The sequence below is a fragment of the Pristiophorus japonicus genome, chromosome 10 (genome assembly GCF_044704955.1).
Source record: "Pristiophorus japonicus isolate sPriJap1 chromosome 10, sPriJap1.hap1, whole genome shotgun sequence".
Lineage (NCBI taxonomy): Eukaryota > Metazoa > Chordata > Chondrichthyes > Pristiophoridae > Pristiophorus > Pristiophorus japonicus.
The window spans coordinates 30,274,528-30,301,860 of record NC_091986.1 but is presented as its reverse complement, the minus strand read 5'-3'; the positions used below and the strand labels follow the sequence as shown (position 1 = coordinate 30,301,860).

Here is a 27,333-nt window from a genome sequence, read left to right as displayed (position 1 = left end):
AATAACGGTAACACTATTAGACCCACCATTTTTTTGACAGCAATTTATAGGTCAATAATTTACCCCACATTCTTATTGTCGTTCCAATAAGAGTCATTTTCACCTTATCCCAGAACATCACCATTATTCTCATGACATCTCCATTTGAAGGTGTAAAAAGAGACCATTATTTAGGCACCATCACACAATGGGCATCAAGTGGCATTTGTAGTTTCCAAATTTTATTAAGTCGATGAATTTTAAAGAAGTAATGACTTAATTATTTTTCAGTGCTATAAACTCCAAATAGCAAAGCAGGCTAATCACATTTGCCCGAACAAATCCAACACTACCCCAAATCTCAGAAATGATCAGCTCAACTATTCCTGCAGGGTGAATAATTTTTGGCAGATCTGCGCACTCATCAACAAAGATACATAACATTTTTAAACACATATCATAATTCGTTATTGCTAAGTGCTCGTCACGGTCATTTGTCCTCCTTCAAACTCCATGCACCAGATGGCACTGCGCGCAGCATCAGGAGATAACCAAAGGCAGTTTATTGCTCCTTAACGAGCTTCGGCTAGAATTTGACAGTAACACTTGCTGGATCTATCAGACACTGGGTGGGTGAGTTTTAAAAGTGGAATGCCCCACAGATACACATGATACTGCAAATTCACAGATTATAATTTTGTTACACTCACCTTCAAAACACAATCGGTTTCAAAGCCAATTTTTGGTTTTAAAGAGGGATTGATAATTCCTCACGCCACAGTCTTTAGTGCAATTTTGGAATTGCTGCAAAATGAATTTCCAAACCAGATAAAACCTGAACTGGACTGATTGGGAATTTGGATATACCTTTAAAGAAAAGTCTTGAACACTTCAATAATGGAACACACTGGGTTGGAAATTTGTTCGCGCCTCTGTTGCAGCGTTAATCCAGGCAGAGCGGTAAATCTTGCACCGGCAAATGTTTGCGTCTCCAGCTGCAAAACTCATCAGCTGGGCTCTGAGTTTGGAGCGGAGCGCTAAGGAAAGCTTTGCACATCTCTTTTAGGGCGCCAGGTCGGTTGAGCAAGTGAAAATCCCAAACTAAACAGCCGGCCTCAGAGCTCCCTAAGAGAGGCCTTGGGAGGGAAAAAAACAGGAAAAACACAACCAAAAACATTCCCAATAAATAACTCACACCATCCCATCACAACATAAATCGCAAAAACAAACAATCAAACTTACCAGAGGTCAAAATTACTTACCTCACTGGGCCGCTACAGATTGGAATGCAGCTTCCACAGGCGTTCTCACCAGGGCACGCTACGGGGCTCCAAGGGTCGGGCGCGATCCAAATATCGAACCAGTGTCGCAATCAGGGCCGTTGCACATCGCCTCGCCACTTCCAGGCGGTAATGCTTTGCGCCCCACCGAAACTGGTACCAAATGTCGCACCAGAGCGCTGGAAGCTCCGGGGCGCTAACAAGGGCAGCAGGAGACCGAAAATCCAGCCCACTGTATTTCTCACAAAATATGTTGCATTAAAGGTTTATGAGCCATTTTGGGTTTAATAAATAGGGACAGAGTACAAAATTAAAGAAGTAATGATCATTTTGCGCGATTAGGTTGGGTCACAGTTTGAGTACTGTGTGCAGTTTGGAGTAGCCCATTACAGAAAAGACATTAAAGCCAAGGAGAGCCTTATTACCTAGATTCACCAGGAAGATGCCAGGGTTGGAAAAATACAGTTTTAAGGAGAGATGTTTTACACTGGGACTCTTTCTACTGGAGCAGAGAAGTCTATGAGGAAATTTAATGGAAGTTTTTTTAAATTATGAAGAGTTTGGTTGCATGAATAGAGAATGGCTATTTCTTCTGGTTGGACAGACAATAATGAGTGGTCATCAAGTTAACATCATCACTAAGAGAGTGAGGAAGAAACTTCTTCAGGCAGAGGGTTGTTGGAGCTTAGAATACTTTTACCACAATGACTGTTGAGGCAGAAGCCATTGCATCTTTTATGGGAATAAAACAAAATAAATATTTGAAGCAGAGGATGATACGGGGAGAGAAGAGGGCAGTGGCTTCAGTTCTGGGTTCAGCTAACACAAGATGATGGGCTGAATGGCCTCCTTCTGTGCTGTGAAGTTCTCTGGTTCTAAATAGGGAGACTATGACGATGACTGTGGGAGTGCGAAACAGGCAGTAGAGGATCGGCCGTTTGTTACACAACCCGCCCAATTTTCCTTTTCATTGGGGTGGACAGGTGAATTGCACCACCTATGTAACAAACTAGCTGCCATTTATTAAAAGGGCTCTCCTGTTCTACCCCTAAAATGGTGGCTTGCCGTAAATAGCTTCTGTTGTGAAACAGAATCCAGTCAGATTGCCAATGACCGATCACAGAAAAATGAAAATCATTTCTGGGCACTTTAGTAATGCTGACAGATTTTTACTTCATAAATGCAGCTTGCTGTAGGGAATTAAAATAAACAAAATAAAATAAAATCTATCCTACAGTGAGTGAAGTTTTGATGTATAATTGCTGGCAGCTCACATTGCCCAAAGCGCAAAATCAGTTTTGCCATTTGATAATTTGCTTGATTCACTGCACTGCTCCATGTAGGGCATTGAGTGCTTGATTTATGTTTAATTGAGTCACCTGCTCAATGTTAAGGAGGGTTGCAGTCAGACAGACGGGATATAACTGTTTAAGCAGGATGCTTTGGGCACTTCCTGAATGAACACAAAGGCATCTTACAGCACTGTATATAGACGACATTACTGCAAACCAACGGGCTGGATATGTCCAACAGGCTTAGGCCAATAACAGCAAAAGCTAAAATCCAATATTAATCAATGTAAAAACACTCATACTTTAATAAAATTAATGTAAACCGACATCTTCTGATGACCTTTGGAAATTTCTCCCCACCAATTCTCTTACTGTGTTACATTCATAAAGAGAATAATTGAAACAGACATTGTTGCTTGAGATTTCTGATTTGCAAGTCAACATTTTTTGCTTTCTTATTGTGTCCTCCAACACAATGGCAAATCAGCAGCAGTCTTTTCAATTATTATTTTAGACAGTTTAAAGGATCCATGCAAATATTGACATGCTTCTGAAGACCTTCTGCAAATACTTAAACATTCCCGGGGCTCACTGCACGTACTGATGGAGTCCTAGGGTCCCTCCCCCCTCCCCGCCCCCTCCACCACCAATCCTAAGTTCTGCAAGTGTCAGTTAGTGAAAGGAAAATAGTGCTATCATTGCAGAAAATGTGCCTTAATATTGTACAGAGTCAGAAAGAATGTGCTAGCAAGTCACTGTATACAGGAAGGTTCAGGGGCCTGGATGCAGCAGGTTTAATTCAACTTAGGTGATGACACAATACAGGCATTGGTAGTCCGGCTGCCCATTTCGCACCCCTACCAATATTATTTTCCATTGGCTTCAACGGGTGTGTATGACGCCTGTTTTCCTCCACCCCCCCCCCACTCCCGCCAAAGCTGTCTTTTACCCCCGCTAACCTTTCTCCTGTGGGACAATATATTACATAGGATTACATACAATATACACCATAGAAACAGGCCATTCAGCCCAACCAGTCCGTGTCGGCATTTATGCTTCACTCGAGCCTCCTCCCGTCTTTCTTCATTTAAATCTATTCACATAACCTTCTATTCCCTTCTCCCTCATATGCTTGTCTAGGCTCCCCTTAAATGTATCTGTACAATTCACTTCAACCACTCCCTGTGGTAGTGAGTTCCATATTCGCACCACTCTTTGGGTAAAGAATTTTCTTCTGAATTCCCTATTGGATTTGCTGGTGACTATCTTACATTGATGGCCTCTAGTTATGCTCTTCCCCCCAAGTGGAAAGATTCTCTCTGTATCCACTCTACCAAAATCTTTCATAATTTTAAAGACCTCTATTAGGTCATCCCTCAGCTAAAAGTGACCCAGCCTGTTCAACGTTTCCTGATATGTATACCCTCGCATTTCTGGTACAAATTCACCTGAGGGACAGTGATGTGTACAAATTCACCTGTCGGAGGTGTCGTCTTTTGGATGAGATGTTAAAACGAGGCCCCGTCTGCTCTCTCAGGTGGCCGTAAAAGAACCCATGGCACTATTTCGAAGAAGAGCAGGGGAATTATCCCTAGTGTCCTGGCCAAAATTTATCCCTCAACCACCATAACAAAAACTGATTATCTGGTCATTATCACATCGCTGTTTGTGGGAGCATGCTGTGCGCAAGTTGGTTGCCACGTTTCCCACATTACAACAGTGACTACACGTTAAAGCGTACTACGGTGGCTATAAAGCGCTTTAAGATGTCTGGTGGCTGTGAAAGGCGCTATAGAAATGTAAGTCTTTCTTTAATCTGCTTTGAGATTCTTAAGGTCAGGAGCACCAGTTTGAAAACCTATGATTGACCGGTAATAGAAAGTGGAAATGTAAGTGCTATATACTTATACAGGTATTGGTAAAGTTTAAGACTGTTCTAAGCTGTAATTGCTTACCTCCGTTTCCCTCTTCAGTCACCAAAACACTTAAAGAGTTTATTGCTGTGCTTTGGATGCACTTCCCAAATGAAGTATTTTCTCCTTTAAAAGTCTGTTTGTTGCTCTCCTATCAGGTCCTCATTAATACAACACTGTCAGGCCATTCTGACTTTAAGTTTGGAAAGTAAGATGTACTTAATTGGAAGCTAGATAAGCGCATGAGTGAGAAAGGAATAGAAGGATATGCTGATAGGGTTTGATGAAGTAGGGTGGGAGGAGACTTGTGTGGAACATAAATACTGGCACAGACCAGTTGGGCCAAATGGCCTGTAAATTTGATATAATTCTATGTTACTGATTCTTTGCTAAGTAGTTACGCAAGATTCACAGTCTTTATATCCTGTTAAAGAAAGACAACTGCACCCCCCACGGCCAACAAAAAATAACATAGAAGATACCCAATGATTTAAACTTCATAAATGCAAGTACAAAATCCCAATAATACTATCGAATGAATAACATTTATTGTAGGGCATTTGGACAGTGATAGAATTCAATATTCATATTTCAATTAAAGGGGTAGTACTACTACGGTAAAGTCCTTCGGGGCGAAATTTGGTACAGCTGCGAGGCAAAAGATCCTGCACCAGGCATGGAAGTCCCGCCCCGAGAGCTATATTGGGCTTACCACCCCTGAGGAATTGCAGCACAAATTATCACGCTGTAGGTCCTCTCGGGGGCAGGACCGGGGAGAAAAGGGATGCAAAATTTCCAGAACTGCATGGTGGGATGCGTAACACTGGCGGATAGACAGGGTCCATTAAAGGGAAAGGCTAAGCTGCCGACTCTGCGGGTGGGAAAGGGGTCCATCCCTGGACGACCGGGGAGCTGGGTGCCATGGCAGCAGCCCGGCACACAAGTGGAGAGGCGGACTGCAAGGTCGCAGCACAGATCCCATGATCTACAATCAATAAGGCCGCAACTGATTTTTTTTATTGCTGCACCTCCCCTTTAATTTTTGCCCCGTGAGAGGCCTACAGCCCATGGTAGCTTCACAGGCTGCTACCGAATTTGCATTCCAGGTTGAAAATGGGTTGCTAGTGGTTACCGCCACCGCTCAATCGCAAAGAACCCTGGGGGCACTAACGGGAAGTGCAAACGAGCCGAATTTCCCCCCCCCTGTCATTGAGAAATACTTGAAATTGTATGAAGGCATGATTGGCTACCCTTTGCCATTATGTTGCCCGCTGAATGGTGGTGCTGCAATATATTGGCTCATCCGCTTTAATAAAGATACCAAGCGTTGGAAGTCCTGCCCAGGTCTAGTCTAATTCCAATATGGCTTCTATCACAGCAGCTTTGCAGTAGAACTTTCATCACAGTCTGGCCATTCTCAAGACTGAGCCTAGTCCAGAATTCCGTTGTGCAGTGACACTGTCCTGTAAAGCCTAATTTTGCAAATGAAGTTCGATAGTGAAAAGCAAAGCTCAGTCACCCAAACAGTCCTCGACTTGGTCAGAACCGACTTCCACCTCACCTCTGCCTATACCTGCTCAATTTGCACAATTATTTCTGCACTGTGGCTCCCTGACATTTTTATACGTACCGCATAATTAACAGTGGACAGTGGACTCTTCCACCTCAGCAGCCATTTTTAACCCATACATGGGTGCAACGATGATTTGAAGCAAGGTTGTGGTCAAGGGGCAATTCTTTTTCCTGATCTGACACGAACGGATAACTTTTTAATTCAATTATTGTTAATATTTAAATAAAACATGTTTGACACATGACAAGCAGAGTCATAGGTATAGCAGTTTCACTGAAGGACAAAACCAGTAAGTTAATTATTGCCTGTCCTCGGTCACATCCTATTCGAATATTTGTTTAATTATATTTTTGATATTGTCCACCAGATGTTGGAGGAGTTTCAGGGAGCTCAGAAAGATGGAAAGCAGCTCCATGGAATGGTCAGCTTATTAATTGTGTCAAGACATCTGTTGCTAATTCAATATTGTTAAACGTAATTTGCTAAAAATTGAGACATTTTTGTGTAAGCTTTCAAAATACCATATATTTATAGTTTGTTTCATAACTGAAGCACCAGGCATAATATTTACTGTAGTCAACATACGTTGGCAATGATGAAGGTTAGGAAAGGACAAGCAAAAGTATTTGGCTCATCAAACTAGATCTTTCCAAAAGCCATGTATAATATGACTCATCAGGCAATCTACTCAACAAATGTCATCTCCTGAGGAAAGTACTGCAAACTTTTTTCTCTAACTGCTAAAAAACCATCAACCAAGCTGTTATGTATCCAAGCTACAGATACTCCACACATTGACAGAGCCCGTGGTGTGGATTGACCAGGATGGGGCCAGGGACAGAAAACAGTCGATCTGAGGAGATACTTGAGATACTGGGATTATTTTCAATGGAGTAAGAGAAGGCAAAGAAGCAACTGTATAGACGATTTTAAAAGCAAAATATTTCAGATGTTGGCAAACTGATATAGAAACAGAAAATGCTGGAAAATGTTCAGCAGGTCAGGCAGCATCTGTGGAGAGTTCAGTTCGATGGCCGTTCATCAGAACTGGATGAACCTTTCAGAGGACGTTTGGAAAAACCTGTTCTTCCGGGTTTCCCAACTTCACAACAGCACAATAAGCCCCCACCCACCCGTCCGCCCCCCCACTCCCCTCCCCCGCCGCCCAACTTGGAACTTGTCTCCTGGCTAAAATCCAGGCCTATGTTACAAAATTACAGTGGCAAAGCAGAAGTTCCAAAGAAATTCACCCCCAGTACTATGCAGAAATAATGGAGCAGTCAGATAAATGTTGGATTGCTCTGACAAAAGGAGTTTGTCAGGTTAGAAATTGGTATGCATTGTGCCCACTTGTCGGGCATAAAACAGCAATGGGGCAGCCCCCAAGCAATCAATCTTGTGCACAGCAAGTTCCTGCAAACAGCAATGTGATTATGATCAGATAATCTGTTTCAGTGATGTTGGATAACAAGATAACTATTGGCCAGGGCACCGGGGAGTACTCCCCTGCCCTTCTTCGAAATAATTATTAAATATCCAGAGTATGATTGTATCCTGTGTTGCTCAGATGGTTAGCCTGCATTTTAGTCACATGTCCCCTCTAATCTCAACAGTAGCTCCTAGCACAAGCTGTTATAAGTATCAGCTGTGACTCAGTGGGTAGCACCTTTGACTTTGAGTCAGAAGGTTGTGGGTTCAAGTCCCATTTCAAGAACTTGTGCACATAAATCTAGGCTGACACTATAGTGCTGAGGGGATGCTGTCTTTTGGATGGGACATTCAACCAAGGCCCTGTCTGCTCTCTCAGGTGGACGTAAAAGATCCCATGGCGCTATTTTGAAGAAATTTATCCCTTAATCAACATAACAAAAACAGATTATCTGGTCATTATCACATTCCTCTTTGTGGGAGCTTGCTGTGTGCAATTCGGCTGCCGCGTTTCCTACATTACAACAGTGACTGCACTCCAAAAGTACTTCATTAGCTGTAAAGCATTTTGTGACGTCCGGTAGTCGTAAACGGCGCTATAGAAATCCAAGTCTTTCTTTTTTTTCTTTCTTTATAATTAAATATATTTATTTATTTAGTTAGTTAGTGTCCTGATAGCCAATGCAAATGCTATTCAAATAGAGTCTGTCTTCTTTTGCACCGATATTCATTGACAATATTAGTTGAATACTTCACTTCCTGCTCACGCTAAAAATTCCAATATTCAATCCCGTCGTCAAAATCAGACACTGGCTTAAAAATTTCAGGCAAGAAATTTCCCTTCCCTAAGTATCTGTGGAATATCTTGTGGATAGATCCTGTGTAATCATTATAGATTTTGTAAACAAACACGATGCAATCCTCTGAGGACAAAAAATAGACATCTTCTGAGTTGTGGAGCTTAAAAATTGACCCCAAAAAGCATCAAATGTTTGTGTGACAGTTTGGCGAATGCATTTCCACATAAACGGTCAGCATTATTAAAATATTTAAAATTGTTTGCATCAACCGCCACAAAATAAGGGGTTACGGCAAAATGAGGATTAACTAAGATGCATGTCATTGCGGCAATTTGCGATTTCAATAAGCTTCATCATGATGACCTGCTGTAATGAAGTTAAATCCCACGTAAGAGAGGGGATTGATGCCTCTGTCTAAGCTCCAGAGCAGGAAGTATTGCCAGGAGCGTGTCAATAACTCCATGGCCGTGACTGCAGCTCTGTGGATGTAAACACAGAAACAACGCTCTGCCACTTATATAAAACAGGTACCACTCATTATCAACTGAAAATAGCAGTAAAAGGTTATTTAGCAATCAAGGAAGCTGCAGCCCTTCAGTCAATGGGCTGAGCATCCTCTGTTCATGCAAAAACATCTTGTTCAGTTGAGTGTTAAATTTTAAAAGGGCCTTTGTCATCTTGTAAGCAAAATATGCAAAATCGTTTATCATTTTGACTGGGGTCATCTCAGTTTCTTTTCCTGGGGCGGAGGGGGCGAAGGTGTAACCTATTTCCTTCCCCTCTATATCCTACTTTCCTTTGCCATGCACTGTTATCCGAGTTAGAACGCAATGAGGCAAGTTGTTCCCAAGCACTTGCTCTCGAGGCACATTGAGGAAGTGCTCAGAAAAACCACAGGTTAATCTTCCTCTTACTATTTGCGTCATCCCTGTGGGAAAAGTGTCTTGAGTTTGCTCGGTGCTTCCCTCCACAAGAATGGATTGAAGACTGACATCTCACTGCGCTACGAACTGTAGGCAAGAAGCCACATCGCTCCTTCTCCGCATGTCGGTACATCGACTTACATTGTAACTGATCTGATCATTCGCATCCATTTGCAATACTTTTATTGCGTGTCAATGTATTGTGGATCCAACACCTAAGTGACGGTAAAGGAAAGGAGCTGAGTTGCACCATAGCCAACATACCATAATTAGTGTGAAAGGCTGAATTTTTATTTTCTTGTCAGTTTTCCCCTCTTCCCACCTGAAGGTGTTGACGAGCAGTTTCACAGGCACTCGGTGCCCTCTGACACCTTGCATGGGTGGCCATTATTCACACACAAGCCTTGGCATCAAATGTTGGCAGACTATTCAACTGCTGGGCATGATTGGCACACCCACACAATTCGGAGCAGGAACCCTGGCCTAATTTCCCTTCCCTGACCCAGGCACTCTGGCCAATTGTGGTGCCCCTGCACTACCATTAACCCAGCCATGCAACACTAATTCTACACAAACCTGGGGACGACTTGATCAACATGGTTCAGTTATTCACTGGCTAAAGCCGCAAAGCCATCAGGAGCCAAGTTCAGTCACCTTAAAGGTAATATTAATCTTTATGCTTTTAAGGTGCCGATTTAAAGCAGTACTCAGAACTGCTACATCCAGGTCTGACAGAAAGTCATCGACCTGCAACATTGACTCTGTTTCTCTCTCCACAGATGCTGCCTGACCAGCAAATTGTTTCAGAATGTTCTGTTTTTATTTCTGTTTTCCAACATCTGCAATATTTTGCTTTTGTGAAATGCTTTCTGGACACTTATTTTAGCAGACACAACAGAAATTACAGCAATAAAGTGAATGGGCAAACATTTGACAGATTGGGAAAATGTGAGGTTATCCACTTTGGTAAGAAAAATAAAAAAGCAAATTATTATTTAAATGGACAGAGATTACAAAATGCTGCAGTACAGAGGGACCTGGGTGTCCTTGTGCATGAAACACAAAAGTTAGCATGCAGGTACAGCAAGTAATCAGGAAGGCAAATGGAATGTTGGCCTTTATTGCAAGGGGGATGGAGTATAAAAGCAGAGAAGTCCTGCTACGACTGTACAGGGTATTGGTGAGGCCACACCTAGAGTACTGCGTTTAGAAGAATGAAAGGTGATCTTATTGAAACATTTAAGATACTGAGGGGGGCTTGACAAGGTAGATGCAGAGAGGATGTTTCCCCTCGTGGGGGAATCTAGAACTGGGGGTATAGTCTCAGATTAAGGTGTTGTCCATTTAGAACGGAGATGAGGAGGAATTCTTCTCTTTAAAGGTTGTAAATCTGTGGAATTCTCTGCCCCAGAGAGCTATGGAGGTTGGGTCGTTGAATATATTTAAGGTGGAGATAAACAGATTTTTGATCGAAAAGGGACTCAAAGGTTATGGGGAGCTGAGCCAAAGACCAGATCAGCCACGATCTTATTAAATGACAGAGCAGGCTCGAGGGGCCAAATGGCCTACTTCTGCTCCTATTTCCTTTGTTCTTATGTAACAAATAGAAGCCGACAGCTGGAACCACAAAGAATTTAAGCATCATATATAACTGCGGAGGTTTATTCTACTTACTCAAATAGGGGGAACGAAAACCAATTTCATTTCCCGCAATACAGAATAAACAGTATAAATATCATTGTTAAGGCTTTGGCTCATTAAATCATTTAAATTTTTTTTGAGAAAGCTCTGAATTGCAAAACTTTCTGACAGAAAAATCATCCTCGCCAAATCATGTGACACAAAAGGACAACTCTTTGCAGGTGCACATTAAAACCGAGTAAATTTAGATTATTTCACTGCATGTAAAACCAAGTGCTCCTAAGAGCTATGTTCATTAAGAAGCCCCATTCTATGGATTTTGTAAGTTTTCTCCATTAGCCTTTCTTTATGTGCTCTCTCTCTCTAATTCTATCCGTGCAATCTGCCTACTTCATTTTCTATCTCTCAGCTGTATCGGCACAATCTTCTGGTTCTGTCCCATTTCAGTGGGATCTTGCTGTGTGCAAATTGGCTGTCGCTTTTCCAACATCACAACAGTGCTTACATTTCAGAAAGTACTTCACTGGCTGTAAAGTGCTTTGGCTTGTCCTGAGGTCGTGGAATAAGCAATATAAATGCAGGTTCTTTCACTTTATCTCAAAACTTTATCCCTGTAGTCTTCTTATTTTCCATCATGTTTTAATAGCTGATATCTACAAACTCTTTGGGTTAACTGATCACCACAGATCAACACTACTTAAGGAAGTGGCCCTAGAAATAGTAGATGCATTGATGGTCATTTTTCAAAATTCCATGGATTTTGAATCAGTACATGTGGATTGGAGGGTAGCGAATGTAACCCCACTTTTTAAAAAAGGAAGCAGAGAGAAAATGGGTAATTATAGATCGGTTAGCCTGACATTGGTGGTGGGGAAAATGCTGGAATCAATTATTAAAGATGAAATAGCAGCGCATTTGGAAAGCAGTGACAGAATCGGTTCAAGTCAGCATGGATTTATGAAAGGGAAATCATGCTTGACAAATCTTCTGGAGTTTTTTGAGGATGTAACTAGTAGAGTGGATAAGGGAAAACCAGTGGATGTGGTGTATTTGGACTTTCAAAAGGCTTTTGACAAGGTCCACACAAGAGATTATTGTGCAAAATTAAAGCACATGGTATTGGGGGTAATGTATTGACATGGATAGAGAACTGGTTGGCAGACAGGAAGCAGAGAGTGGGAATAATCGGGTCCATTTCAGAATGGCAGGCAGTGACTAGTGGGCTGCCACAGGGTTCAGTGCTGGGATCCCAGCTATTTACAATATACATTGATGATTTAGACAAAGGAATTGAATGTAATATCTCCAAGTTTGCAGATGACACTAAGCTGGGTGTCAGTGTGAGCTGTGAAGAGGATGCTAAGTGGCTGCAGGATGACTTGGACAGGTTAGGTGAATGGGTAGATGCAGTATAATGTGGATAAGTATGAGGTTATCCACTTTAGTGGCAAAAACAGGAAGGCAGATTATTATCTGAATGGTGACAGATTAGTAAAAGGGGAGGTGCAATGAGACCTGGGTGTCATGGTACATCAGTCACTGAAGGTAGGCATGCAGGTACAGCAGGCAGTAAAGAAAGCAAATAGCATGCTGGCCTTCATAGTGAGAAGATTTGAGTATAGGAGCAGGGAGGTCTTACTGCAGTTGTACAGGGCCTTGGTGAGACAACACCTTGGGTATTATGTTCAGTTTTGGTCTCCTAATGTGAGGAAGGACGTGCTTGCTATTGACGGAGTACAGCGAAGGTTCACCAGACTAATTCCTGGGATGGCAGGACTGAAATATGAAGAAAGACTGGATCGGCTAGGTTTATACTCACTGGAATTTAGAAGAATGAGAGGCGATCTCATAGGAACATATAAAATTATGACGGGACTGGACAGGTTAGATGCAGGAAGAATGTTCCCGATGTTGGGGAAGTCCAGAACTAGGGGTCACAGTCTAAGGATAAGGGGTAAGTCATATAGGACCGCGATGAGGTGAAACTTTTTCATCCAAAGAGTGGCGAACCTGTGGAATTATCTACCACAGAAAGTTGTTGAGTCCAGTTCAATAGATATATTCAAGAGGAAGTTAGATGTGGCCCTTACACCTAAGGGGATCAGAGGGTATGGAGAGAAGGCGGGAGTGGGGTACTGAAGTTGCATAATCAGCCGTGATCATATTGAATGGCGGTGCAGGCTCCAAGGGTGGAATGGCCTGCTCCTGCACATATTTTCTATGTTTCTATGTTTCTATGATATCTGTGTACTTCTCAGATCAAACTAACTATCTCCGCCACCCAAACTCCCGCCCGCCCCTCTGCCCCTGCCCCCCCCCACCCTGCCCGCCCCCGCACCACTCCCCCTCATTCCCTGGACTACACCAGTATTGTTTTATATTAAATTTAAACTTTACTCTTTATTTCAGCCATATTAAACAAAACTAGGGGCTCAATTTCCCCCAAGCCCGTTTTCTGGCGTATTGCCAGATTTACGTCCATTTTTCTAGGCCAGAGATATTTTGCCAAAGTTTTCCCGATGTACAATTCAAATTTGGCGCGGCACAGCGTGTCCAGTCACCTCGAAGGGGTGGAGCCTGCTATCTGCGGCGGAAAACAATGTTGCACCTTTTGCGCATGTGCAACAAAAAAAATGACGTTCTTAACGTTATATCAATGGACGGATTCTGAAAAGGGAGGGTGAACAGCCAGTTGTTGTGGTGCATATAGGTACCAACGATACAGGTAAAAAAATGGGATGAGGTCCTACAAGACAAATTTAGGGAGCTAGGAGCTAAATTAAAAAGTAGGACCTCAAAAGTAGTAATCTCAGGATTGCTACCAGTGCCACGTGCTAGTCAGAGTAGGAATCACAGGATAGCTCAGATGAATACGTGGCTTGAGGAGTGGTGCAGAAGGGAGGGATTCAAATTCCTGAGACATTAGAACCGGTTCTGGGGGAGGTGGGACCAGTACAAACCGGATGGTCTGCACCTGGGCAGGACCAGAATCAATGTCCGAGGGGGAGTGTTTGCTAGTGCTGTTGGGGAGGAGTTAAACTAATATGGCAGGGGGATGGGAACCTATGCAGGGAGACAGTGGGAAGTAGAATGGGGGCAGAAGCAAAAGATAGAAAGTAGAAAAGTAAAAGTGGAGGGCAGAGAAACCCAATGCAAAAAGCAAAAAGGGCCACATTACAGCAAAATTCTAAAAATGCAAAGTGCGTTAAAAAGACAAGCCTGAAGGCTCTGTGCCTCAATGCGAGGAGTATTCGGAATAAGGTGGATGAATTAACAGCGCAGATAGCAGTTAATGGGTATGATGTAATTGGCATCACGGAGACATGGCTCCAGGGTGACCAAGGCTGGGCACTCAACATCCAGGGGTATTCAACATTTAGGAAGGATAGGCAGAAAGGAAAAGGAGGCATTGCTGGTTAAAGAGGAAATTAATGCAATAGTAAGAAAGGACATTAGCTTGGATGATGTGGAATCGGTATGGGTGGGGCTACGGAATACCAAGGGGCAGAAAACGCTAGTGGGAGTTGTGTACAGGCCACCAAACAGTAGTAGTAAGGTTAGGGACAGCATCAAACAGGAAATTAGGGATGCATGCGATAAAGGTACAGCAGTTAACATATTGATTGGGCTAACCAAACTGGTAGCAATACGGTGGAGGAGGATTTCCTGGAGTATATTAGGGATGGTTTTCTAGACCAATATGTCGAGGGAGCTGGCCATCCTAGACTGGGTGATGTGTAATGAGAAAAGACTAATTAGCAATCTTGTGCGAGACCCCTTGAGGAAGAGTGACCACAACATGGTTGAATTCTTTATCAGGATGGAGAGTGCCACAGTTAATTCAGAAACTAGGATCCTGAACTTAAGGAAAGGTAACTTCGATGGTTTGAGGCATGAATTGGCTAGAATAGACTGGCAAATGATACTTAAAGGGTTGACGGTGGATAGGCAAATGGCAAACATTTAAAGATCACATGGATGAACTTCAGCAATTGTACATCCCTGTCTGGAGTAAAAATAAAATGGGGAAGGTGGCTCAACCGTGGCTAACAAGGGAAATTAAGGATAGTGTTAAATCCAAGGAGGAGGCATATAAATTGCCCAGAAAAAGCAGCAAACCTGAGGACTGGGAGAAATTTAGAATTCAGCAGAGGAGGACAAAGGGTTTAATTAAGAGGGGGAAAATAGAGTACGAGAGAAAGCTTGCCGGGAACATAAAAAACTGACTGCAAAAGCTTCTATAGATGTGTGAAGAGAAAAAGATTAATGAAGACAAACGTAGGTCCCTTGCAGTCGGATTCAGGTGAATTTATAATGGGGAACAAAGAAATGGCAGACCAATTGAACAAATACTTTCATTCTGTCTTCACGAAGGAAGACACAAATAACCTTCCAGAAGTACTAGGGGACCGAGGGTCTAGTGAGAAGGAGGAACTGAAGGATATTCTTATGAGGCGGGAAATTGTGTTAGGGAAATTGATGGGATGGAAGGCCGATAAATCTCTGGGGCCTGATGCATCCCAGAGTACTTAAGGAAGTGGGCCTAGAAATAGTGGATGCATTGGTGATCATTTTCCAACAGTCTATCGACTCTGGATCAGTTCTAATGGACTGGAAGGTAGCTAATGTAACACACTTTTTAAAAAGGGAGGGAGAGAGAAAACAGGGAATTATAGACCAGTTAGCCTGACATCAGTGGTGGGGAAAATGTTGGAATCAATTATTAAAGATGAAATAGCAGCGCATTTGGAAAGCAGTGACAGGATCGGTCCAAGTCAGCATGGATCTATGAAGGGGAAACCGTGCTTGACAAACCTTCTGGAATTTTTTGAGGATTTAACTAGTAGAGTGGACAAGGGAGAACCAGTGGATGTGGTGTATTTGGACTTTCAAAAGGCTTTTGACAAGGTCCCACACAAGAGATTGGTGTGCAAAATCAAAGCACATAGTATTGGGGGTAATATACTGATGTGGATAGAGAACTGGTTGGCAGGCAGAAAGCAGAAAGTCGGGATAAATGGGTCCTTTTCAAAATGGCAGGCAGTGACTAGTGGAGTGCCGCAGGGTTCAGTGCTGGGACCCTAGTTATTTACAATATACATCAATGATTTGGATGAAGGAATTGAGTGTAATATCTCCAAGTTTGCAGATGACACTAAACTGGGTGGCAGTGTGAGCTGTGAGGGGGACGCTAAGGGGCTGCAGGGTGACTTGGACAGGTTAGGTGAGTGGGCAAATGCATGGCAGATGCTGTATAATGTGTATAAATATGAGGTTGTCCACTTTGAGGGCAAAAACATAAAGACAGAATATTATCTGAATGGTGGCAGATTAGGAAAAGGGGAGGTGCAACGAGACCTGGGTGTCATGGTTCATCAGTCATTGAAAGTCGGCATACAGGTACAGCAGGCGGTGAAGAAGGCAAATGGTATGTTGGCCTTCATAGCTAGGGGATTTGAGTATAGGAGCAGGGAAGTCTTACTGCAGTTGTACAGGGCCTTGCTGAGGCCTCACCTGGAATATTGTGTTCAGTTTTTGTCTCCTAGTCTGAGGAAGGACGTTCTTGCTATTGAAGGAGTGCAGCGAAGGTTCACCAGACTGATTCCCAGGATGGCTGGACTGACATATGAAGAGAGACTGGATCAACTGGGCCTTTATACATTGGAGTTTAGAAGGATGAGAGGGGATCTCATAGAAACATACAAGATACTGATGGGACTGGACAGGTTAGATGCGGGTAGATTGTTCCTGATGAGGCCAGATGGCAGGAGCTGGACACCAGCAGAGGTCACATAAAATTTCCACCCAAAGACATGAAGAAACGCTGGAACCAAGTTGCAGAAGATTACTGTGCAGTGGTGATCACCATAAGATCTGGTGGCCAATGTAAAAAGAAGTGGCAGGACCTTTGTAAAGTAGCTAGTGTAACTAATATTTTCATTTATTCAATGGAATTGCAATAGTAAATGTGGCCAGCTGTATATGTCCCACCCAGCAGAAAGACACCCTCTCTAAAAAGTTGCATTTTGTTCTTTGCAGAGGAAGGTGGCACATTCGACAAAATTCGGTCAGACAGAGTCAGCATGGATTTATGAAGGGGAAGTCATGTTTGACAAATTTGCTGGAATTCTTTGAGGATGTAATGAACAGGGTGGATAGAGAGGAACCAGTGGATGTGTTGTATTTGGACTTCCAGAAGGCATTTGACAAGGTGCTACATAAAAGATTACTGCACAAGATAAAGCTTCACAGGGTTGGGGGTAATATATTAGCATGGATAGAAGATTGGCTAACTAACAGCAAAAAGAGAGTCGGGATAAATGGTTCATTCTCTGGTTGGCAACCAGTAACTCGTGCGGTGCCACAGGGATCAGTGCTGGGACGTCAACTATTTACAATCTATATTAACGACTTGGAAGAAGGGACTGAGTGTAACGTAGCCAAGTTTGCTGATGATACAAAGATGGGAGGAAAAGCAATGTGTGAGGAGGACACAAAAAATCTGCAAAAGGACATCGACAGGCTAAGTGAGTGGACAAAAATTTGGCAGATGGAGTATAATGTTGGAAAGTGTGAGGTCATGCACTTTGGCAGAAAAAAAAATCAAAGAGCAAATTATTATTTAAATGGCGAAAGATTGCAAAGTGCTGCAGTACAGCGGGACTTGGGGGTAGTTGTGCATGAAACCCAAAAGGATAGTATGCAGGTACAGCAAGTGATCAGGAAGTCCAATGGAATCTTGGCCTTTATTGCAAAGGGGATGGATTATAAAAGCAGGGAAGTCTTGCTACAGCTATATAAGTTATTGGTGAGGCCACACCTGGAATACTGCGTGCAATTTTGGTTTCCATATTTATGAAAGAATATACTTGCTTTGGAGGCAGTTCAGAGAAGGTTCACTAAGTTGATTCTGGAGATGAGGGGGTTGACTTATGAGGAAAGGTTAAGTAGGCTGGGCCTCTACTCATTGGAATTCAGAAGAATGAGAGGTGATCTTATTAAAACATATAAGATTATGAGGGGGCTTGACAAGGTGGATGCAGAGAGGATGTTTCCACTGATGGGGGAGACTAGAACTAGAGGGCATGATCTTAAACTAAGAATCCACCCATTTAAAACTGAGATGAGGAGAAATTTATTTTCTCAGAGGGTTGGAAATCTGTGGAATTCACTGCCTCAGAGAGCTGTGGAAGCTGAGACATTGAATAAATTTAAGACAGAAATAGACAGTTTCTTAAACGATAAGGGGATAAGGGGTTCTGGGGAGTGGGCAGGGAAGTGGAGCTGAATCCATGATCAGACCAGCCATGATCTTACTGAATGGCGGAGCAGGCTTGAGGGGCCGTATGGCCTACTCCTGTTCCTATTTCTTATGTTCTTATAATAAAAGGGAAAGAACTCGAACAGGAGGAGTCCCGGCAAATCTGCAGCCACTGACACCATTGGAAGAGAGGGTCACTGCTTTGATGGGTTCTGCCTGGAGAAAAGCAACCACCACTGCACAAGCTAGGCCCACACTTGAGGAAGAGGGTAGGTCCTGCAAATTTCACAGTCTGGCTTTGCTAAATGTTAAGTACTGCGTAGGCTAGCCATGCTTTGGTTCCTGGGGATGTCTCCGTCAGCTATGCTTCAGTTGATGCAATGTGCTATCATTCATCGTGATCCTTCAATCACTGATCCTTCAGATCCTGCACTGTGTGAGCCTACAGATGCCACCCACCATGCCCCTCCTCTGCTGCTAACCATTTGTCTGTGTTCTGTTATATTTTGCATAACTTGAGACCGACCCTGACGATGCAGAAAAAGATTCAGACGAGGAAGAGTGTGAAGAGGAGAACATCTTCTAATCCCACCCTCCAGACCAAGAGCATGGGGGTGAGGGGGAGGGGCAGGGGTTGGAGATGGATGAAGCCCCCACTGTTTTACTGACTTTGGAGGAGGTGCAGGTACTGCCCATTGAGGTGCCAGCCCCTTCCGTGACTAGTGGTTTGAGTGTTGGTGGGACATTCCATGGCTTCCTAACATCTGAGGCTGCGGGTCACAGTGGTGGGTGCAGCGAGGCACACTCAGGACTCCACCTTCCGAGGCTGCCAGTTCCAGTCGTGGGTGTGAGCCACACTTGTGGGGAGGAGGGGAAGGAGAGCTCGACCACGCTCTCCTGAAGTGCAGGATCTAACAGATGTGGTTTAGATGACGGCAATGAGTGGAGAGCATTGACCTTACCTGATCACTCCTGGACACCATCAGTGAGGTGGATGATGAGGTACCGGGACTGTCGGGAGAAGGAACAGCAATCTCACGAGAAATGTCTGTGACCATGAGGGAGGGAATGTCACAGGTAGGTGATGCGCTGTCAATGAACATCAGGGAGGGAATGTCAAAGATGGTGCAAACACTATCACTGAACATGAGGGAGGGAATGTCACTGGTAGTTGAGACAGCTTTGCTCAACATGAGGGAGGGAATGTTGCAGGTCGTTGAGACACTTCAGGGTGCATGAGCGACATCATGTCGGAGTTAGCTGCTGCAATAAGAGAACACGTCCAGACCCCACGACCATTGACAGAATCAACTGCCACTCCCACTCCAATCCCCACACCAGCCTCTGAAGAGCCCTCCAACTTGCCGCCTGCCCTCCACCCTGCTGCCGCCCCTCCCACTCCCCCCCGCCACCGTAACAGGTGCATACTACCCGAGATCTTAGAAAGAATAAGCTTGATACCAAACCCAGAAACACTGCACCACTGCCTGCGGGTAGGGGTGGTGGAGTCACCAAGAACAAGCACGGCGGGCGGTCTTAGAATAGGTGGATGAGAGATGGGTGCAGCCTTTCTTTGCTGCTGCTGCTGCTGTTGTTGTTGTTATTGTTGTTATTTTTATTATTGTTGTTACGGTTGTTCTCAAATTAAAAGATTTTTGTAAAAGTTAGTAAGTGCTCTTAAAGTTTGCAAGTGATTGTAACTGAAAACTTTAAAGTTTGATACAAGAATATTTTATTAAAGTTAAGTTAAGTTCAAAGAACTGTTTGTTAAACTTTTGAATAAAATATATTTTACATTAAATCTGAATCATTTTCATTATTTGTTCCATTATTAACACAACTTTTGGAACTCAAGAAGAATCATTTCCATTATTTGTTTGTTTATTAAAACAACTTTTGAAGTAAACAAGAATCATTTCCATCATTTGTTCCATTAACACAACACAACATTACGGAACAGGTCCAAACAGTAAACATGGTTCATGTGGAATAGTTTCGCTGAGCCTTCAGGCAGCAAGGCGTTCATGGATGAGCTGCTGGCTCAAGGCTCGAGCAATCATTAAAGGGGCATGATGGCCCGCCTTTCTCCGCCTTCGTGCTTTGGGTTCAGGTACTTGCATGGCTTCCTCATCCTCATCCTCATCCTCCTGCTCGTCATCTGCATCTTCCTCATCATTATCATCAGCCACTCTCACCATAGGTGAGTCTTCTCCTACCAGCTGCTGCTGCCTCATGATGGCTAAGTTATGCAGCATGCAACACACAACAGTGAACTGATCGACAATCTCAGGGGAATATTGCAAGTAGCCTCCAGAATGATCCAAGCATCGGAAACGTTGTTTCAAGATGCCAATGCTCCTCTATATGATGCTGTGCGTCGCAATGTGTGACATGTTATATTGACGGTCAGCTTCCGTCCAGGTTACGCGTAGGGGTGTCATGAGCCAGGTGGCGAGGCTGTACCCTTTGTCTCCCAGTAGCCAGCTCATCCCTTCTGGCTGCTGCTGAATCATGGCAGATATAGCGCTCTCGCGTAGGATGAACGCATCATGGCTGCTCCCAGGGTATCTTGCATCGACTGACATGATGTGATGCATGTCGTCACACATGAGTTGTGCATTAATGGAGTGGAAGCCTTTTCTGTTGCCGTACATCTCGGAATCCTCCAAAGGTGCTCACAAGGCAATGCGAGTACAATCAATGCAGCCCTGTACCTTTGGGAAGTCAGAAATCCTGGAGAAACCCACAGCCCTGTCACGTAATGCTTAGGCTGTCTTGGGGAGCCTTATGCAGTCATTACTTCATGCATATACTGCAGCTGTCAACTGCCAAATGCAGACATGTGTTGCATGTTGAGAGATGGCGCACACATCCCCAGTTGGAGCTTGAAATGATCTGGAGGCATAGATTTAAAGTGCAGCTGTAATCTTCACTTCAACTGACAAAGCAAGCCTCCTGACGCTTCTAGGTTGCAGGTCTGCTTTCATCAACTCACAGATCTCAGTTACAACTTCTTTGCGGAAATGCAGCCTTCTGCACAGTCTGTATTACTCAGGTGCAGGGACGAACACCTGTCTTGATATACTAAAGGAGGGTAAGGCCTCCTGCCTAGCACTCTACGGACTCTGATGTTTGTCACACGATGACGCCGAATTAATCGTCTCCTACGTAGCACCATCATGCAGAAGGCTTGCACAAGGTATGGCATTGTCAATATTGCCCCCATAGTTATATTTTACCTTTGCAAGGAGCTCAAAATGGCAGGAAGGCAGGGAGGAGTGGTTCTTTGTTCTCTTTCCCCAAGTTCTGTATGGATGGACCACACCCAGGTCTTGTGACTTCTACTCCCTCTCTCCACCACCACCCAAACTCATTGCAGTCTTGTGCCTAGTACAGAAGCCTTCCATTCACCATCTTTCTCCCTGGGCTTGTTTTCCAGCCGAGCCCCTGTGTCCAGGCGCGAGGCCGATTCTGACGGCCGACGCTATGACACTCCTGCCCTGCTTGAAGATGTTCGGTGGGGGCGTGTGAGTAAAAAAAAATGAAAACTTCAGAAATCCAAGAAACTTCCATGTACTCCGTTGAAAGGTAACAAAAGTTGAACTTTATTTTGGATATTTCGAGTGTTCGAGACTCCCTCCAAAATCTTCGATGAAAAGCAATGGTGTCTGTCAGCACCAATTTCTCAATGTGCGTTGCTTTCTGTTAACTCACCAGAAGTTTTTTCGGGAGTGGCCAGATTCGCCGACCTAGGATAAAAACATTTTGGGCAAACTGCAAAAAATGCTGAAAACTGGTGCAGACATGAGGGAACGTCAAAAAAACCTAATGTAGAAAAATGGTAACTAAAGCAGTTACGCCAGCGCAGATTCCAGGGGGAAACTTTGAATTAAATAATTACGCCAGAAAAAACGGCGTAAATGACCTGGGAAAATTAAGCCTTGAGAGTCACCAAAATCAATACTTCCAAACCTTACTTGCCTCTTTTCATTCCTTTAGTTGGGCACCAGGTTCTGCAGGACTTGTCTGATAATACTCCTGCGAAGTGCACTATATAAATCGTAGAATCATAGAATGGTTACATCACAAAGAAGGCCATTCGGCCCGTCGAGCCCATGCCGACTCTCAGCTTGTTCCACTTCCCTGCCCTTTCTCCATAGTCCTGCAATTTATTTTCCTTCAGATACTTATCCATCTCCCTTTTGAAAGATAAGATTGAGTCTGTATCCACCACCCTTTCCGGCAGTACATTCCAAATCTTAACCATTCGCGGCGTTAAAAAAGTTTTTTCTTATGTGGCCTTTGGTTCTTTTGCCAATCACCTTAAATCTATGTCCTCTAGTCCTCGACCCTTCTACCAATGGGAACAGTTTCTCTCTATCTACTCTGTCCAGACCCCTCATGATTTTGAACACCTCTAGTAGTTAAAAGCAAGTCGTTTTTGTTGTTGTAGACCCCATTGCTGAGTCGATTGAAAAACAGTGGATTAACTCCCGACACTCACTTCCATCAAACTGGTTCCCTTAATCTAGCGGCACATAACTTTATGTTTCAACAATGCCATTTTTTCCCCAAGTGGTGGCCGTGGCAGCAGCGGAACTGATCATTATCACTGATCTGATATTGAGGTATATTCCAATTCTTTATCGGGAACAGTTTCTTTCCGACCTGCGTTATGCATCCACAGACTGTTGGGGAGAGGGCTGTGCATCTCCAGTCAGATATGCCTGTAATACGAGAGTGCCTAAATAACCAGCCCTCTCAGATCTCACTGAAGTGCTCTGTACATCGTTAACTGCGCAAGGGCTGCTGCTGATCCAAGATAAGGATCTTTTTGCCTTTTTGCTTAGCCGATTATCAATGGAATCTATAATTCAAGTGGCAGGGATGGATTTGGCAAATGGAATAAAAGCAAATTTTCTTTATAGCTACCAAATTCAAAGAGCCCATGCGACAAAGGCACAAAGCACTGGTCACAATGTTCATTGTGCCAACTGCAAATGAATTGCTGTTCACTCATTTAAAACAGTTCTGGTAGCATTGCAACCTGTCACCGCCAGAAGTGAGATGCAGACCTCTCCAATGCCCCATTAAAGAGAGAATGTTATCATTTCGGAGAGAGAACCTGCCATGTTAATCAGTGTGTCATCTTACATCACGCCCAAGCAGCTGTCATTATGTAATGCCAAAGTTTTATTGATAAGTGCATTGGAACAGTCACCTCCCCCCACCCCCGGCCCTGCAATTGTTTCCCTTTCTCTCTTCTTTCACTTGAGTGAGGTATTCAAGGATGTCCAATATCTGTCAGATTTGACCAAATTACGCTGTGGGGCTATTTCACACGTACCAGCCACTTTCCACACTCCCTAAGTGGTCAATTTTATGTGGGATATTTGACAACGAGTGTCAACCGGCTACTCAATCATGGAAGGCATGACAACCAAGCCCAACCCTGACCAGATCTGCCATCCACATTTCAACATGTTACTGGGAATGTGGCCTACTTGCTTTCTGAACACAAAAGCCTGAAAGTCAATTTTAAGCCCCAATTGTTGCTCTAACAACAACAACTTAAATTTATACCGTGCATTTAACATAGTAAAACATCCTAAGGTGCCTCACAGAAGCATTATCAGGCAAAATTTGACCCCCGACCCACATAAAACGATATTTGGACAGGAGACCAAAAACTTGGTCAAAGAGGTAGATTTTAAGGAACGTCTTGAAGGAGGAGGAACTCCTGTTCCTATGTTCCTTTGTTCTAATGTTTCTAGGTGAAAATGTTTAGAGAGGGAATGCCAGAGCTTAGGGTCTAGACAGCTCGAGGGACGTCCACCAATGGGGGGAGAAGGAAATTAGGAATGCACAAGAGGTCAGAATCGGTTACAGAGAGAGATGCAAGGCCAATGGAAGGATTTGAACACAAGGATGAGAATTTTAAATTTGATGCCTTGCTGGACCGGGAGCCAATGTAGGTCAGTGAGCACGGGGATAATGGGTGAATGGGATGTGGTGCAAGACAGGATGGATGTCTGTGGCAGATCTTTAGATGAGACTATCAAATTTAGCAAAGACGGGGAATTGAGTCTGGGACTTGCCTGGCATATGTGGCTCAGAGAATGAAGAGAAGAGAATAAACGTTCTGCACTCAGCCAGCACAATAGAGTTTTTCAAATTGTGATACTGGGAGGAATTTTAACCTTGCATGATGGTCGGGAGAGGGTCGGGGGTGGGGGGGGGGGGGCGGAGGTTAGGGGAGGGTGGTTAAATCGGCAAATATGCAAAACCCGACCCAACCCGCTGTGAACACACCGACTTCCGTTTTAACTGTGTTGGGTTTGGGGTTTCTGAGTAACCCGCTCAGGAGAGGTAGATCCCTGATTATATTATGTCAATGAGGTTCCGCTCCTCAGGTTTTAAAGAAAAAAAGACAGAAATATTTGCATTTATATAGCACCTTTCATGACCACCGGGCGTCTCAAAGCACTTTACAGCCAATGAAGTACTTTTGGCGTGTAATCACTGTTGTAATGGGGAAACGCAGCAGCCGATTTGCACACAGCAACTCTCACAAACAGCAATGTGATAATGACCGGATAATCTGCCTTTGTTATGTTGATTGAGGGATAAATTTCTTCAAAAAGTGCCATGGGATCTTTTACGTCCTCCTGAGAGAGCAGACGGAACCTCGGTTTAACATCTCATCTGAAAGATGGCACCTCCAACAGTGCAGCACTTCTTCAGCACTACACTGGTCAGCCTAGATTTAGTTGCTCAAGTCCCTGGAGTGGGATTTGAACCCACAACCTTCCGACACAGAAGCGAGTGTGCTACCCACTGAGCCACAGCTGGCACAGCTGTTTGGCAGCTATTTGAATTGAATGCTGGCCACATTTCCCAGTGCTCAGGGCTATTTTTCAAACACTGCTTGTGGGCCAGGAGGAGCAGGAGTGCTTTTCCCTGGCCCCTCAACCTGACGCGATCGTCCGACCTTCCCTCCCCGTCTCTAAACCCCTGCTCTCTCTCCGTCACCCCTCCCTCCAAATATCCCCCGTCCCCAACAACCTGCGATGTTTCCCAGGGTCAGTCCCCAACGTTCCCCAGTGGTGGCCTTCTACCGCTGGGTTTCCCTGTCAGTCTGGCTGGCTGCCAGGTGGGAAATAGAGTGAAAAATTATAAATGGACTGTCGTTAAATTCGGCGTGCCCTCTGCGATCCCGAAATTTAAGGGTCCCCACCCCTGCCGCACCTACAGGCGAGCTATTCCGCTCCCTCCCCCTATATATCGGGGCCAATGTCCCTTTAAAAACACCACAATCCTAAGAATGCTGGACATTTGAGAATAATGTCCCCAAGGCGCATTTTTCTAGAAACTTTTTTTGAATATCAATAGAATCAATAACTCAAGCAGCAGGAATGTATTGACAAATGGGATACAAGGACATTTTCTTTATCGCTCAACCAGATACAACAAGCTTGGGCTACAAAGGCACAAAGCGCCAGTCACAATGTTCATTTTGTCAACTGCAAATGGAATTACTGTTGACGACAAGAAAAAAAGCCAATGTTCCAATCTTGATAGGATCTCGTGCAGTAACAGCACAAATTACTTTCAATCATGCATTATCCAAGTTCCATTTTATCCCCACCCAACTGGGAACAATAAGGTCACAGAAGCGATAAGATTGAGTATTGCTTTTGATATTCCCCATGTCCAAATGATCTTATCGGGTTTTGACCATAATTGCATTCATAATTAAATAAAGGCACTTGCTGCCTGAATATTTGCAAAGGGGACTTCACCACTGGTGCTCAATGCGAAAGCCTTGGAAACGAGCAATTAGGGAGAAGACAAGTTTCATACGCACAAACCGCAGATGGACAGCTCTGAGGCTTCTTGCGAGGAAGTGCTTGATTGAGCATGTGATGTGTTGCATGAAGACGGCAATGTGCCTCAGGTAATTTTGCTGCACTAATTTGTGATGTACCTCTTTAATGGAAGATGACAATATTTAGAGCAAAGAGTTAGCAATTAAAAAAATGGAAGGGAGAAAAAGAAAAATCAAAGACGAACTTTCAAATTGTCCTGGACAGATTATATTAACTAATGTGGACAAGTTCTACATCCTGCTGAATAGACTGAAACTCTATACATTAGCATGACAAATACTGTGATTAGTACTTTATGTGCAGTTTCTATATTATTAAAATATATGGTTTTGTAAAAGCGATTTAATAACTGATGCGTTACTCTGGCAATAATAGGCAGAAAGGAGTTTGTGTTTGTGGTGACTATAAAAGACGCAAGGGAATGATAACTTGGCATGAGACAAAGTCAACTACAATGAAGTCACAGCGGGCTGCGCTCAGGTTCAGAGTGACCTGCAATTGTGGCCCTGTTTTCAGAGATTGTTGCTGTATTGGGATCAGAAGCGGTCCAACATGCCCATTAGCCATAAACCACCTTACTCTCTTGTTTCAACATCGCAAATGGAAACCAGAATGGGAGCTGACTGCACGACGCTTTCAATGCTGAATTGCCTCCGCAACAAAATGTTCAACTGAACTCTTTCAAAGTAATTTACAACAGCGGATAATCATTTTTGTATGGTGGTCATCTCGAGATTATATGAGGCAGAAGTGGGAGAGGTTGATGCCAATGTTGGAAAGGAACAAGAAAGAAAGAAAAACTTTGGTTTATATAACGCTTTTCATGACCACCAGACGTCTCAAAGCACTTTACAACCAATTGAGTACTTTTGGAATGTCGTCACTGTTGTAATGTGGGAAATACGGCAGCCAATTTGTGCACAAGCAAATTCCCACAAACAGCAATGCGATAATGACCAGATAATCTGTTTTTTTTGTTATGTTAATTGAGGGATAAATATTGTCCAGGGGATAACTCCCCTGCTCTTCTTCAAAATCACATCATGGGATCTTTTACATCCACCTGAGTCAGCAGACAGGACCTCAGTTTAATTTCTCATCTGAAAGACAGCACCTCCAACAGTCCAGCACTCCCCTTGAGTATCAGCCTAGATTTATGCGCAAGTTCCTAGAGTGGGACTTGAACCCACAACTTTCTGATTCAGAAGCAAGAGTGCTACCCACTGAGTCACAGCTGACACTCTTTGCACACAGTGCCACCACTACTGACAATAATGTCAGGTGCAGCACAGCCCAAACACAAAGTTAAGCTTCTTCTATACAGCCCTCATGGTGTATCTTAAACCCAGCCTCG

General features: G+C 43.8%; 1 protein-coding gene across 9 annotated transcripts in view; it reads right to left on the bottom strand.

The window, feature by feature from the left end:
• dachc (dachshund c) overlaps positions 1-27,333 on the bottom strand; it is a 662,558-nt gene that overhangs the window by 399,258 nt on the left and 235,967 nt on the right. The gene's annotated exons all lie outside the window — the stretch shown is intronic.